Source organism: Eptesicus fuscus, chromosome 8, assembly GCF_027574615.1.
Source record: "Eptesicus fuscus isolate TK198812 chromosome 8, DD_ASM_mEF_20220401, whole genome shotgun sequence".
Taxonomy (NCBI): domain Eukaryota; kingdom Metazoa; phylum Chordata; class Mammalia; order Chiroptera; family Vespertilionidae; genus Eptesicus; species Eptesicus fuscus.
Genome location: NC_072480.1, coordinates 74,034,476 through 74,050,990, shown reverse-complemented (window position 1 = coordinate 74,050,990; position 16,515 = coordinate 74,034,476). Strand labels below are relative to the sequence as shown.

The window sequence follows — 16,515 nt, the reverse complement described above, 5'->3', positions numbered from 1 at the left end:
TGCCAAGTCTATAGATAAAAAGGAGAAACCAACCAATAATCACAAAAGCACAGATGCATGAGTGAATCTCTAAGCACTGTCGCACGAAAGAAGCCATTCACAAAAAGCACATCCTGCCTATTCCATTTATAGTAAGTCAAAGAACAGGCAAAACTCATCTATACTGGCAGAAATCAAAAAGGGGGAGGGGAAGTGTAACAAGGGGGAAAGGGACATGACATAAATTACTGGGGTAATGGACCTGTGCTATATTGTGATTTGAGTAGTTGTTACATAGGCATATACACTTGTCAAAGCTCACTGAACTGGACCCTTAAAATCTATGCATTTTGACATATAAAGTATATTCCAACCAAAAAAATATATAAAGTTTATTCTTTAGATAGCTCTAGGAAATCTAAATTAATTTCTGGGAACTAAAGACCTTCACTAGAGAATATGATAGACTCAGATCATCCTACATATATTTATTAAAAATTAAAGATCTACAGTATAAAACCACCTTTAAATAGCCAGTACAGGCATACCTTGTTTTATTGCACTTCTCTTTACTACAAGTCACAGGTGTGTTTATTTAACAAACTGAAGGCAAGACCCTCCTCCACCAGTGAAAACATTAGGACTTACTATTGTAATACTTGCTTTATTGTAATGGTCTGGAACTGAACTCACAATAATTTCTGAGGTATGCCTGTACTTTAAAGATAGCAGATTAATTATAAATCAAATTTTAAGTTAAAATGTTTCCTGGTACCCTATATTAGTGTTAGCAAATTTAGCCAAAAATCACTTACTAGTAATTCCTAAAAACAGATATAAATATAAAGTGCAAAACAGCTGAACTGAAGCATGAGGCTCTCTTCAATAGTAAACACCAAAAGCAAAGGCTCCTCATTGGACAAGAGGAGAAGACGCCGAGGTCTGCAAGTGGAGCTGGGATGTGCAGGCAGGCCTGAGACTAATTACCAAGGCTTACTATCTTCTCGGCACTAAGCAGGGTGCTCTACAGTCTGAAGTTCTTTAGAATATCACAAAACCTTTTCCTTTTACAGAGGAAAAAATGGAAGTGTAGAGAGATTAAGTAACTTATCCAAAATCAAACAGCTAGTAAAGAGCAGAGCCAGAATGTGAGCCTAGATCTCTCTGACAGGACACTGCCCACCACTGCCTTCTCCAGCTATCAGACTAAGGGCAGGAGTCAGGGCTCCTATGGGCCCTGACATGAGTGAAGAAAGTGAAATCCCTTCCTCAACTATCTTTTCATCCCCAGCATCTTCTTTAATCAGGAAATCATATTACATGTATTTTCTGAGGATCTATTAGATGCACGAACATGTGTTATGTCTTCTAAAACTAACAAATGATCCTAAATTAATGATACCACACACACAAAAAGTACAGAATATGAAGATTTGAAACACACTCAGTTTTCTCCCCCTAGTGTTTTATAATAAAAATATATGTCTAAACATTTAAGAAAAAAGTAATCTTTATGCTAAAAACTTAGATTACAGCATTAATAAACCAATCCACTAATAAATGGATTATTATTCTGTTCAATACTGTTTTCCTGTGTACTCTGAGGAGAGACTACAGTCACTCATGAGTAAATGCAAACCTGATTAAATAACTTACATACTACACTATTTAATTTGAAGAGAATCAGAGGCTCTTTCACTGTGACACTGAACACTGGTTTCGCCCCTGAATGGGTCTATTCATGGAAGACTGGTGGAGTGAGCCAGAGGGAGGAGGGGCCACTCTAGAGTTCATTCCTTTGTGGGGGAATCTGGGTGCTGATCCTATGATTACAATGTCTTTCTTCGAAGAAATACTCATTAGACACAAATGTCAAAGCACTAGTGGACTGAGAACACAGTGTGACACCAGCCACTGCATCATCAGAGAATTATACTTAAACCTGATCTTATCCTTCAAAAATAATGTGAAGTAATAAGCCAAGTATAATGGGTCCCTGAACTAACAATAAAAATGTCACAGTTATGTACAACAAAAAGTTCTTTTTCAATGTTAAAACAAAGGTTAAGTACAAATATCAGGAATTATTAGCAACACTGGGTTGAATATTGAAAAACTAAAATTCCGTTTTATAAAACATAGAACAGTTCCTAGGTGACATACAAGGGAAACTGTGGGAGAAAACAAGTGGAAGAATAAAATGGCATTTCCTCAATGGTAGTATTAAGCAGAGCAGACAGCTGTAAAAGCTTCCAAAAGTATCTAGTACCAAAAACAATCCTCTCCCAAAAAGCTACACCTATTAAGACAGTTCAGTTGGTTATTTCTGTTACTTGTCATAAACATTATCTTCAAATAAGTGCTAAAGACAAGTTCTATAATACTGCCATCCAAACAATCCAAGTTACACTTAGCTTTTCCACCAACGCAGGACCAAGACTTGGCTGACTGCGTCATGTTGACGCTGACTGTCCACTCTGCCAGGAGGCCACGCGCCCCTCCTCCCTAAGCTCATCAGCACGTCTGGTGTACTCCAGCCATCACCTTTCTTCCCTTTCTTGACTTCTGCACACTCTGGCTGCTGCAGGACCCCATGAGACCTAGCAGACAGGTTGCCAAAGCGCCACCACACGAAGGCAGGATACCAGCGAACGCGTGCAGTTTTCACAGAAAGAGCAGTCTTCACTCCACAGCCGTGAAGAACAACCCAGCCTGAGCTCAGCCAGCATGAGCTCTCCCTGAGGCATAAGGCGTGGAGAACCACGTCCAGTCAAACAATGGTGCCACACAGAAGGAGGACATCAGGCACGCCACACAGACAATCCCTGAACTATCAGCCATTACAGCAAAGCAAAACAAAGGACGCCTGATTTCAGTAACTTGCAGACACACAGAAACTCATTATTACCACCATTAATGGAGCACTTAGTATCACTGATTTTACAAACGAGTTACAACTTTCATTGCAAATCTTTAGATTTCAGATGTTTTATTTTATGTGACATTGATAGTCCTTTAAAAATGAATAAATGATCTACATGTAAGAAAAAATAAATAACATTAGGTAATTTTTTAAGATGTGATTCTGATAAAAAAAAAATTATTAACATAAACTAAAGCCGAATTTCAAAAACATAAACCTGTTTCATAAGCACAATGGGAAGAACTAAAGAATGGCACAACTGTTCTAACCCCTCTCCCACCCACCTAGTCACTCCCTCCCCACACAAGGAAAAATAATCACTGCATGTTCTCTTTCAACCCAGTCTATTTAAACTGTATTTAGTACTTAAATATTCAAACAGTAAATTTATAAGACAGGACCTGAACTGCAAATAAACTATCAGCCTCTAGGGAAAGGAGAGGAAGGAAGGGAAGGGCAGTGCTGCTAGAGGAAGCAATTCCTACAGCTCCTCCACGCTCCACAAATCCAGAGGCCAAAGGAACACAGAGGAGCATCCCACTCCTACATCCACTGGCAATTGCTGACTTAATGCAGTTTGTTGATCTCTGTGTGTTCTTAATACTTAGTAACATTTACTCTCAAAGAGTTCGGAGGTGCCATAAAATGTTTTATGTTACTGTACCTATTGAAAGAAGTTAGGTTATTATGTTATATTTCTAAATTTGGGGATTCACAAGGTCTTGGGATGTATTTCTTCCAAACCCTAAAGGTTTATTAATATTTTTTTTTTTAATATTTTTATTGATCAGAGAGGAAGGGAGAGGGGGAGAGAGAGAGAGAAACATCAGTGATGAGAAGGAATCATTGATTGGCCGCCTCCCGCACACCCCCTACTGGGGATCGAGCCAGTTCCAGGCATGTGCCCTTGACCGGAATTGAACCTGGGACCTTTCAGTCCGCAGCCGACGCTCTATCCACTGAGCCAAGCCGGCTAGGGCTAAAGGTTTATTAATATAATAGCTGCATCGGAATAAATTTTATGAGAGGAACCAAGATGGCGGCAAAATTAAACAACTAAACTGCGCGGCGCACAATTTCAAAACTACAACTAAAAGACAAAGCGTCTACCACCCAGAATCACAGGAAAGCTGGCTGAATGGTAGATTTACAACTAAGAAGGAAAGAGAAAGAACAAACGTGGAAGGGCTGAGGTAGGGAAGCGCATGAATCGGGCTGGTGGCGGGCAACAGGGCGCGCGGCTTTTTTTTTCCAACCTGAAGGGAGATAAGCTCCCGATCACTCTGAAATCCAGTTTCTGGGGACGCACGGGGGACCCAGACGCCTACGGGGAGAAGCTGGACTCTCGGCCATCGTGTCGGAAAGTGAGAGGGACTTTCTTGCAGAGGTGCGCCCAGCAATCAGTGTTTACTGCGCTGGAGCACGGGACGCAGGGACTTGGAAACGCAGAAAGGCAGAAAAGGCAGAAAAGGCAGACTAGCAGCCATTGCTGTTTGCCACGCCCTAGCCTAGTGACGCCCTGAGACCCCGCTGCTCCCTGAGACCCGCCCTGCACATTCTACAAACCCACCCAGGCTCCAAACAGCAGCTTTTGCATATAAATGGCCTGCCCTGTGGCAGCTTAACCAAATAAACTGCAGCTCCAGTCAGACTGCTCCAAAACCACCCAAGCTAAGAGGAGAAAACTGCAGTTTTTGCTGTAACTCCTGCTGAGTGGCCTCAGACAGTAGCTGACCTGCACCCCATTGGAGACCCAGAATCGAGGGCATCTAGTGGTCAGTATGAGACAACACCAGATTTCAACCACTCTCATAAGGGACACATTCAAGAGGCAGACTCAATGAGCGCCAAAGCCCTACTGGAACAAGTCCCGGCCCATAAACGTGTCTCCAGCACAGCAATTCTTCCTTTATAGACACAGCGGGTCCTCACAGCCAATTGGCCTGGAGGTCAATTCCTCCCAGTGACACCAACAACAATCAAGACTTAACTTCAGAGGAGGACCAAGATGGTGGCATAGGGCGGACGCCTGATTGTTGCCTACCACAACAATTTTGAAACTACAACTGGAAAACAGAGCAGACACCATCCAGAACCACCGGAGGGCTGGCTGAGCGGATGCTCTACAACTATAATAAAAGAGAGGGGGACGTGGGATGATGCCGATGCCGGTGAGCCAAAGATCACACTTTAAGAACTACGGCTCTGGTGACACAATGGCGCCTGGAACGTGCTCAGCGCGGTTCCCCCGGCGGTCTCCGGCTGAGGGGACGGCTCTGCTCGCTGCCAAGCACGGACAGACGAGCCCCTGGGGGACATGGGGTGGGAGACTCCGCGCTTGCTCACCTCCGAGTCCTTCAAGAATCTCTGTGCCCCGGAAGCGGCCAGGTGTGCACGCCCGGTGACCGGCCGCCGCTGCAGACCCAAGCGCTGTCGCAGCGACCTTGGACCAGCCCGCTGCTGCGTACCAGGTGCACCGAAGCTTCGCCAAGCCCGCTGCGCAACGAATTCCGCGGCAGCCGCCCCGGAGCTTTGAGAAAATGGCCGAAGGAATTGCTGAGAGGGAATTGACCGACAGGAATTGGGATCAAGAAGACGAAGCCCCGCTGGGTCCCAGGTCCGGGTGAGGCCGTGCGCCCCTGGGTCCGGGCGAGGCCACGCACCCCTGGATCTGGGTGAGGCCGCACGCCCCTGGGTCCGGGTGAGGCTAGGTCCCGGGTCCGGGAGAGGCCACGCGCCCCTGGTTCCGGGTGAGGCTGGGTCCTGGGTCCGGGTGAGGCCGCACGCCCCTGGGTCCGGGTGAGGCCGCGCGCCCCTGGGTCTGGGTGAGGCCACGCACCCCTGGGTCCGAGTGAGGCTGGGTCCCAGGTCTGGGTGAGGCCGCACCCCTGGGTCTGGGAGAGGCCACGCACCCCTGAGTCCGGATGAGGCTGGGTTCTGGGCCCGGGTGAGGCCGCACGCACCTGGGTCTGGGTGAGGCCACATGCCCCTGGGTCCGGGTGAGGCCACGCGCCACTGGGTCCGGGTGATGCTAGGTCCCAGGTCCGGGTGAGGCCGTGGGCCCCTGGGTCCGGGTGAGGCCGCGTGCCCCTGAGTCCGGGCGAGACCAAACCAGAGGGAGTCGGACCTGCATTACCACCATTTGTCCACTATCCAGAGCTGAGGGGTCAGTGCCGACATGTACACATAAGGAACTGGTGGACATTGAAATTGGGTCTCAAAAGAACTGTTGGTCCACAAAGAAACTCACTACAGACTGATTCATTTGCCTGTCAGCATAACTATTATCGCTCGTCTCACATTCGGTTCTTATAAGTATATTTCTAGTAACACATGATCTCATTCATCTAGGGGAAATGATGAACAACATAGACTGATGAACAAGAACAGACCCAGAAACAAGGAGGCATCGATCGGACTGTCGGGCCTCAGAGGGAGGGTAGGGGAAGGTGGGGTAGCGGGGAGAGATCAACCAAAGGACTTGTGTGCATGCATACGAGCCTAACCAATGGTTAAGGACAACAGGGGGGTGGGGGCATCCGTGGGGAGGGTTGGGGGATGGGAATGGGGGGATGAGGACAAATATGTGACACCTTAATCAATAAAGAAATTAAAAAAAAATAAAATAAAATAAAATAAAAAAAATAGCTGCAGCAAAAGTGCAGGTTCACAATGACATATTGTCACCACAGAAAGCTGGCCTTAGCAAGCAAGCTGATGTGCATGACCGCACCCTCATGTGTGAAGAGCTGGCCTTGGGAGCCTGGCAAACCTGGGCACAAATCCTGGCTCTGCTACTTCCTACCTGGTACTGTACTTGTCTGTGGGTCTATCTCCTTTTTCTACAGAAAGGGATTTCTTTCACAAGCGTGTCAGCTCCCTGACTTAGGGTAGAAAGGAATCTTATAAACCACCTAGTACAGCCTTCCAACCCAAACCTGGAGTCCTATTTGGAGTTACTTCTTACATAACTCTTAATCAGGAGGTCATTATTTTATGAGACAGCCTTTTTCATGGTTAAATAACTCAGTTTTTCCTTCATTCATTGAGCAAATGCTTAGCTCCTACTCTGTGCCAGACTACTTCTACCACCTGAAAACTTTCATGTAGATCCTGATCTATATAAAACACGGAAAGTATATAAAAACAATGGGAGCAAACTTTGTCAAAGAGGTCAGCAGGCCTCTCACTGTCGATATGAAATGTGGGTGGGATATAAGAAGGGAGGGCAACAGCTCTCTAGGAAAGCCACAGGGAACGAAGCTGCATACCCTTCTGTAATACCCAGGGCACATGAGATAATAGACTTTATCATACACAAGTCAGGGCAGAGACATCAGATGTCAAAGAATTGAAAGCAATCTTGATAAAGATGGAGAGAAGCCAAGGGACAAGTAAAAGATAATAGCAGCAAATTAAGGCTGAGGTTAGACTGCTCAATGTACACACACGATATCAGGTCAGAGGCTTGGTGTTCTCCCAGGCCCAGTATGCAGAGGTTTCAGGCAACTAAAGGAGCAAAGGGGAAAAGATAGATATACTATTTCTCTGGAGCACAGAAAAGGTCCTGGAAATTTGCCACAGCATTTTATGAAAGATGCACGTCTATTTTGTACATTTATTAAAATTAGTGATTGCTACCTATCCTATCTAATAAAAGAGTAATATGCAGATTGACCATCACTCCAACACACAAGATGGCTTCCCCCATGTGGTCAAAGATCCTGCCCCCATGTGGACACAAGATGACCACCACAAGATGGCCAGCAGGGGAGGGCAGTTGGGGGGGACCAAGCCTGCAGGGGACGGCAGTTATGGGTGACCAGGCCTGAAGGGGAGGGCAGTTAGGGGCAAACAGGCTGGCAGGGGAGCATTTAGGCATCAATCAGGCTGTCAGGGGAGTGGTTAGGGGGTGATCAGGCTTGCAGGTGGAAGCGGTTAGGGGCAATCAGGAAGGCAGGCAGGCGAGCAGTTGGGAGCCAGCAGTCCTGGATTGTGAGAGAGATGTCCAACTGCCCAACTGCCCGGGCAGTCGGACATCCCTCGAGCTGTCCCAGATTGGAGAGGGTGCAGGCTGGGCTGAGGGACACCACCTCCCCCCCGCACCCCCCCCCCGCCCGTGCACGAATTTCGTGCACTGGGCCTCTAGTTATACCATATTTACAAGTTTCAAATGCAAAAGCTGCCCTGGCTTTTTATGATATTTGGCATGAATGTAAAGAGAACTGTTTGCTCTTCCCATACACAAAGAATACTGTCATAACAGTCTTAAGTCACAGTGTTCATTCAATAAAGCCTGGAAAATAAAACCACAATGTATCACTGAACATGTAAGGTCATAAGAACCTATAACTTCCCAGATCAACATATTTAAGAGACCTCGTTCTCTAATGACTGAGGAAACTCCTGATTCCTTACAAGAGGTGACTCAAGACCTCTCCCTCACTGGAGGTGGGCATCAGCTTCTACAACAGCAGTGCTCTCTCTCATCTCTATCAGGAAAAGTGTCTATTACCATCCTGATGGTGCAGTTTATGTTCTTTTATTGTCAAAATCCATCAATTTCAGTTGGCAGGTGTGGTGTGGCTCAGTTGGTTGAGCATTGTCCCCTGTACTAAAAGGTCACCGGTTTGATTTTAAGTCAGGGCACATGCTCAGGTTACAGGTTAGATCCCTGGTCAGGGTGCGTGCAGGAGACAGTCAATCAATGTTTCTCTCTCTCTCTCCCCTTCTCCTTTCCTCTCTAAAAAAAAATAAAAATAACATTTAAAAAATACCCTGGTATGAGGGTATTTTTTTAAAAAATCCATCAGTCTCAGGCATGTCACAAACGTTTTCTTTAATTATATATGATCCTGTTGTCCTTGACTACAGCTCTCCGAGGCAATCTTTACTAGTAAATGGAATGCCTGTTGGCAAACAGAATGGTATGGTGACCTCAATGATGCCTAAAACCCCAAATGGTCCTAAATAGTCTACCCAATACTAGGTGTACAAGTTAATAATGCAGATTTTTTTAAATAGATGGAGTTACACATATGTTGATACTAGTAGCCCTGCACACGAATCTGTGCACCAGTAGCTCTCTGCGGGGCGTGGCCACTCCGCACCCGCTGCCCAGAGGCCCATCCGCAGCCAGGCGCGGAACACTTGCCTTGTTGCCACGGCAATGAAGCAAGCATTCCGCCAGGCTGCTCACGCTGCCCACTCTCAGCGGCAATCCCCCCAGGATTGGGAGACTCCAGCAGAGCTGAGAGGACTGGGTGCCACCATCTTGTGGCTATGAGTGCCGCCATCTTTGTGATGGAGTGATGGTTAATTTGCCTAATACCCTTTTATTAGATAGGATATATGCGATTTGATATGTATGCTATTTTGTTGTATTGACAACAAGCTTCAAAACTTCATATGTCAAATTTGCTGAAGGTGTTATCATAGATATTTTTATGCTTAAAAATGTCGAATTTCGTGCCAAAAAAAAAGAGCATTTGCAGGAAGTTTTAATTCATTACTTTATTTTGAAGAAAAACTTATCGTATACTTCAGGAAGCTTATGGTGAACATGCTCCATCTCAAGATACTTGGTGAACGCTGGTTTAAACACTTTAAAAGTGATTATTTCAATGTGAAAGACAAAGAACATCCAGATCAACTGAAAAAGTTTGAAGACCAACAATTACAAGCATTATTGGATGAAGATGCATGTCAAACTCAAAATCAACTTGCAGAAACATTAAATGTTGCTCAGCAAACAATTTCCGATAGTTTACAAGCAATGGGAAAGATTTAAAGGAAGAAAAATGGGTGCCACATCAACTGAGCGAAAGACAAATGGAAAACCAAAAAGTCATCAGTAAAATGTTGCTTCAACGGCATGAAAGAAAGTCTTTTTTGCATCGAATTGTGACTGGCGATGAAAAGTGAATTTATTTTGAGAATCCCAAATGCACAAAATCATGGTTTGATCCAGGTCAACCATCAACATCGATTGCAAGATCAAATCGCTTCGGAAAGAAGACAATGCTCTGCGTTTGGTGGGATCAGGAAGGTGTGATGTATTATGAGCTTCTAAAACCAGGTGAAACCGTTAATACTGACCACTACTGATAACAAATAATCAATTTGAACCATGCTTTGATCATGAAACGACCAGAATGTGCCAGAAGACACGGCAAAGTAATTTTGCTTCATGATAACGCACCATCATCACACACTTCAAAACTAGTTAAAGACACGTTAAAAGATCTTGCCTGGAAAGTATTAACCCACCCTCCGTATTCACCAGACCTTGCTCCTTCAGATTACCACTTGTTCCGATCGATGGCACATGCACTTTCTGAGCAGAACTTCAAAACATACAAAGAAGAGGAAAATTGGGTCTCTGAATGGTTTGCCTCAAAACAAGAAAAGTTCTATTGGGACAGTATCCAGAAATTACCTAAAGATGGGGGGAATGTGTAGCTAGCGATGGACATTACTTTGAATAAAGCACTTTTGATGCTTCTCTTGAAATTATTGTGTTTTCTTTGATTACAAAATCCACATTATTAACCGGTACACCTAGTAATCTTGAAAACCCAAGAGCCAAGTACTTTGCCAGACACTTACCGTAAGACCAACTGCTAATCAACAATACTACAAGGTCAAGGCCAGCACTATCAACCTCATTTTACGGTCAAGTGACTATATAGGCAGCTAGGGACTCGCACCTGGCCAGCCCACCAACAAGGCACACAAACACTACACACAAAGCCTGAACCCACACCCCCAACCCCACTCCAACCCCATCACCTAAAGCAAGGGCACTCCTGATTATTCACTGACCAGACACTGAGAACAGACTGATTTCAAAGCTTTCACATTCAAAAATAAAGGTAACAGTGGTAACGGGCTTTGTATAAAAACTACTCAACTATTTAAAGTTGTCACTCTCCAAGACTGAGGCCCCAATGCCCCCACCAGTGGTCACTAATGCCCTGCTTCCATCTTCAACAGTCTGGACTCTGGTGCCAAAGTAATCTTCCAAAATCACTACCACTTTTATTACCAAGCAATAAAATTCAAAAGAAGCCATTCTCTGATACACTCCCTTCTACTTTCTATGACAATATTTTTACATAATTAAATAACATTACCTAAATAATTTTATATTCTGCTTATTGCACTTAACATCAAACATTTTTTATATTTTTTTAAAGCACTTTTCTTTTTAAGAGAGAGTGTAAGGGAAGGAGGGAGAGGGGGAGGGAGTAACATGAATGTGAAAGAGACATATTAATTGGTTGCATGCACCCCCAACTGGGGCCAGGGATCAAGTATGCAACCCAGGTAGGTATATGCCCTTGACCGGGAATCAAACCCACAACCCTCTGTTGCCCGGGCCAATGCTCTAACCACTGAGCACACCAGCCAGGGTTACATTTTTAATAATTATAAATGGATATACCTCTGGCTACTTAACCATTCCTGTACTGTTACATATTTAGGTTGCCTGTAATTTATTACTATCACAAATAATCCTATGAACACACCTTTGCACAAACATCTTTAAATACATTTCAGGTACTTTTTTTCTGGGATGGATTTCAAGACGTACAATTACTAGATTAAAAGGCTTGAGTATCCTCAGAATTCTATATACGCCATATTACTTTTAAGAAATCCTTATATAGATTTACATTTCCACCATTACTGGAACTGAATATTCTCTCTTTAAATCTCTGCTTACTGGATACATATAACATTGCTATCCAATTGTTTATGGAAAACTTAACTATTTAGTCAGAGTGTGAACTGAATGTGTGTGTGCTTCCAAGATGCACATGTTGAAGACTAACTCCCCAATGTGTCGGTAGTAGGAGGCGAGACCTTTGGGAAGTAATTAGGTCACAAGGGCAGGATGGGATCAGTGTCATGATAAAAGGATGAAAAGGCCAGAGCTTGCACTCTCCACCCTGTAAGGACACAACAGAAGGCAGCCCTCTGTAAACCAAGAAAAGTAACTTCATGGAGAACCCGACCATGCTGGCACCTTGATCTTGAACTTCCAGCCTCCAGAACTGTGTGAAATAAACGTCTCCACCCACTCTATCGCATTTCGTTAGAGGAGCCTGAACTTAAGACACAGCCATTCCTATTTATCTATTAATCTGAATGAATTTGTCTTAATTAGCTCTTCACACTTTAAAATAATCTTGTGTTGTTATAATTGTTGCAAATAATGTTCCAATTAATTTGTAATTTGGTTTACATTGTTTGAAGGCAAAGAATTTATTAAATTTTACATAGCCTAATCAACTTTGGTATTTGCCTGTATGTTTCCACTCACTGTTTTTAAGTTCTAAAAAGCTTTCCGCCCACCCCAGCCCTGCTCCAATGCATTATCAACTAACCACAGACAGACACACTGGCAAAGAATGAAAGCATGGTTCAGTACCATCTTCAAGCAATCTTTGGCTAAATACTGAACTCTGGTGAATACTAGAAAAGCCAAGCTTAAAATTTAAAAAATAAAGGTTACTTGCACACAAGCACTTTGATATCACAACAGTTAATTTGAAAATTGAAATGACCTCTAAATGACTAACGGGTAGCATATACAGCGTGTATAGACTGGACAAAGAAATAATTCCTGGCCAGAGCAGGACAGTGTGGGAGAGCAGGAGATTTCATCAAGATACTCAGAAGAGTGCACCATTTAAAACTTATAAACTGTTTATTTCTGAAACTTTTCTTGTAGTATTTTCAGACCTCAGTTGACCATGGTTAACTGAAACTGTGGAAAGTGAAACCACTGAAAAGAAGAGACTACTTTACTTTAGACTCTAATAGAAACTAAGTAGCTCCCTCTATAGAACATCACTGTGGATTATGATTGCATTATTCCCTACATGAAGCCCTTCCCAGAACAGAAACCAAAGTCTCATTTAAGAATATAAGAGGAAAAGGAAGCTCCAACAGTTGAAAGTTAAGTTTTCCTACTAAAAACTGTGAAAAACCATAAAAAAAAACTTTTTTCTCTCTTTTTTTTTTTTTTTTTTTTTTGGCTATGGGCCCAAAACCACATATAAAACACATCATATACTAAAAAGCAAAGAAGATAGTGGAATCACATCCCAGGAACAAACATCCAACAGGCACAGGAGTGAAGAGGATGTGGAGAGCTAAGCATAACCAAGAAAGGAAGGTGGCCCTCAGAATCAGGCAGAATACAGGATGTGCCGAGGAGTCCAATGTTCTGAAAGTTGACAGAGTTGAGATGGAAGTCAGAGTCCAGATGAAACAGATGATTGGTGAAAAGAAACCATAGAAGTACAAGGATGTAAGTACAAGGACTCAAATGCAGGATTTCTCAGGAAAAGAAGATCTGGAGTTGACCAATACACGGAAAATAAGTCACAGATTGCTGGTGGCAGGCATTTAGGGGCATCATGCGCAGAACCCAGGGAATGAGAAGTGTTAAAGTGAACTGATGAAAAGAGGAGGCAATGAAATGGACACAGAAGGTGAGAAAAACAATTAGCTGTATTCATGCATCAGAACGTATGCTGACAAGGGAGAAATTTCTGCTATTTCTATTCACTGCTATAAGCCCAATGCCTTTAACAGGGCCTGACAAAGAGTGGGCTCCTAATAATTTGTTAAGTGAATGAATTTTCCTCAAGGCCAACTTGTTCTGTAAGATTTGGGGGCAAATGGAAGGTAAATGCTTAGAAAGCTGAATATGCACTCACAGCAAAGACTGTGGCAATAGGTCAGTGTAGTAGAACTGACCCATATTTAAATCTGTTATAATTGCCCTGACCGGTGTGGCTCAGCTGGTTGGAGCATCCATCGTCCAGTACACTGAAAGGTCTCGGGTTTGAGTCCCCATCAGGGCACATACCTAGTTTTCTGGTTCCAGCCCCAATTGGGGCATGTACAAGAGGCAATAGATGAGTGTTTCTCTTTCTCTCCCTTCCTCTCTCTCTCAAATCAATAAAAACATATCCTCAGGTGAAGATTTAAAAAATCTGTCACAATTTGTCATCATTTCTTTTATTTTTTAACTAGAGGCCCAGTGCATGAAATTCATGCCCTGGTAGGGTCCCTAGCAGCAGCCGGCCGGGGCTTCCCTCCCTTTTCCCCAACCGCCTGCCGCCACCCACCACCAGGAGCCTCCCTCCCTTCCCCCAGCCAACCCCGCCGCCTAGTCAAACTCCCAGCCAACCTCCTGGTCGAGGGGACAATTTGCATACTATGCTTTTATTATATAGGACTAGGGGCCCGGTGCATAAAATTTGTGCACTGGAGGGGGGGGTGTCCCTCAGCCCAGCCTGCCCCCTCTCACATACTGGGAGCCCTCAGGGGATGTCCTACTGATGGCTTAGGCCCACTCCCCATAGGGAGTGGGTGTAAGCCACAGTCTGGCCTCCCTTTGTGGGAGGCGACCGGGCTGATCAGGGGAAGGCACCAGCCCATCACCCCACTGCTGCAGCCACTGCCAGTCACCGCAGCCACTAAGGTGTTTTCATCAACATAGACTTCAGTCCCTTCACCATGAAAAAATGACAACTTTCTTAGGCATTTTCAAGATGTGTCTTTCATAGCATATGACATTTCTTTCTTTATTTTTTTTTTATCCTCACCTGAGAATGTTTCCATTGATTTTTAGAGAATGTGGAAGAGAAAGAAAAAGACAGAGAAAAACATCAAAGTGAGAGGAACACTTTGATTGGTTGCCTCCTGCATGAGCTCTGACCTGGGCCCTGATCAGGGATGAGCCTGCAACTTAGGTACATGCCCTTGATCAGAATCGAACCCGGACCCTGTGGTGGGCAGGCCTAGGCATTATCCACTGAGCCAAACTGGCTAGGGCAGGATATTACATTTCTTAGCCCTCCAGCAGCGGACCTTCGTTTTTTTCTCCAGGCGTGTGGTAGAAAAGCCCTAGATCACCTTTTTGGATTCTTATACCCAAGTTACTAAGAATATTACCAGTGGCATACAGGGAGCTTAGCCAATGAGCGGTCAGAAAAGGTGTTTCCTCTGTAGTTCACACCGATTGCCGATCGCCTCTGATCGCCGGCTCCTCCCCTGCCAAGGCCTAAAGCCTCGGGGCCTGGGCAGGGGCCCCCCAGCTCCCTCCAATCGCCAGCTCCGCCCCTGCCCAGGAGCCCCCTGGCTCAGGCCCTTCCCAGGTTGCTCAGGACCCACTCGGGGCCTACCTCGGAGTAACCTGGGCGCCGAGAAAGTTCCTGGGACCCAGGCTGCTGGGTGCCTACGTATGCAAATTAACCGCCATCTTTGTTGGGTTAATTTGCATACTCACTTTGATTGGCTGTGGGCGTAGCGGAGGTACGGTCAATTTACATGTTTGTCTATTATTAGGTATGATGGTTGTCTTTTTGTTTTTAATATATTTTTATTGATTTCAGAGAAGAAGGGAGAGGGAGAGAGAGATAGAAACATCAATGATGAGAGTGAATCACCAATCAGCTGCTTCCTACACTGGGGAATGAGCCTGCAACCATGTGCCCTGACCGAGAATTGAACTGCAATCTCCCAGCTCTTAGGTCAATACTCACCCACTGGGCAACACTAGCCAGGCTCACCATCCTATATAATAAAAGGCTAGTATGCAAAAAGCCTGAACGGCGGAACAACCCAGCAACCGGTCGCTATGACGTGCACTGACCACCAGGGGGCTCGCGTGGAACATTGCAAGCACTGTCAGCAGGTGGCAGAGCACAGAACATGGTGGGCGTCGGCTGTGGCAGGATGGTGGAGCAGGTGAGCTGGAGCGCCAGACCAAGGTGGGTGCCAATTGCTGTCATCAGGGCGAGCCTCTACTGGTTACTGAAAATTCTTTGCTCCCGCATGCTGCAGTCCCGCCCGGTGCTCACACCTGCTGCCGGCGCTGGAGCCACCACTCGCACCCGCTGCCAGCACCCAGCGCCGATCGCTCAGTGCCATCAGCAGGTGCGAGCGGCAGCTGCTGGCCCCGATCGCCCCTCAGGGCTTCTCCACCTCCCCCTGCTCCTGAGGAGTGATCAGGGCCAGCAGCCGCTGCTCACACCTGCTGCTGGCACCGGAGCCACCACTCGCACCTACTGCCAGCACTGGCCCCACCTGCACCCGCAGCCGGCGCCAGAGCCACCGTCACACCCACTGCTGGCGCCCAGTGTGGGTCCCAATCACTCAGCGCCCTCAGTGGGTGCGAGCGGCAGCTGCCGGCCCCAATCACCCCTGGGGGCTTTTCCACCTCCCCCTCCTCCTGAGGGGCAATCGGGGATGCAGCTGCCGCTCACACCCGCTGACAGCACCAGCCCCACTCGCACCCACTGCTGGCACCAGCCCTAATCACTCCACTCCATCAGCAGATGCAAGTGGGGCCAGCTCCCTCAATGCGTGGGAGCGGCGTCAGCGGGAGCACGGCTGCCAGCAGACAGGGGACCGGGGGCGCAGCGGGAGGGGCCGGGCGGGGGCACGGAGGATGGGCTGAGACCCGCCCCTGTACCCACTGCAGCCTCATGGCCTACAGTTCCTTTCAAGATGCACAAATTTGTGCACTTGACCCCTAGTCTATATAATGAAAGCCTAAGCAACCGTTACAGCAGAAAAACCAAAACAAC

The 16,515-nt window shown here is 45.8% G+C and overlaps 1 protein-coding gene across 4 annotated transcripts in view; it reads right to left on the bottom strand.

Annotated features, from left to right (window-relative positions):
* ARHGEF7 (Rho guanine nucleotide exchange factor 7) overlaps positions 1 to 16,515 on the bottom strand; it is a 139,717-nt gene that overhangs the window by 44,070 nt on the left and 79,132 nt on the right. The gene's annotated exons all lie outside the window — the stretch shown is intronic.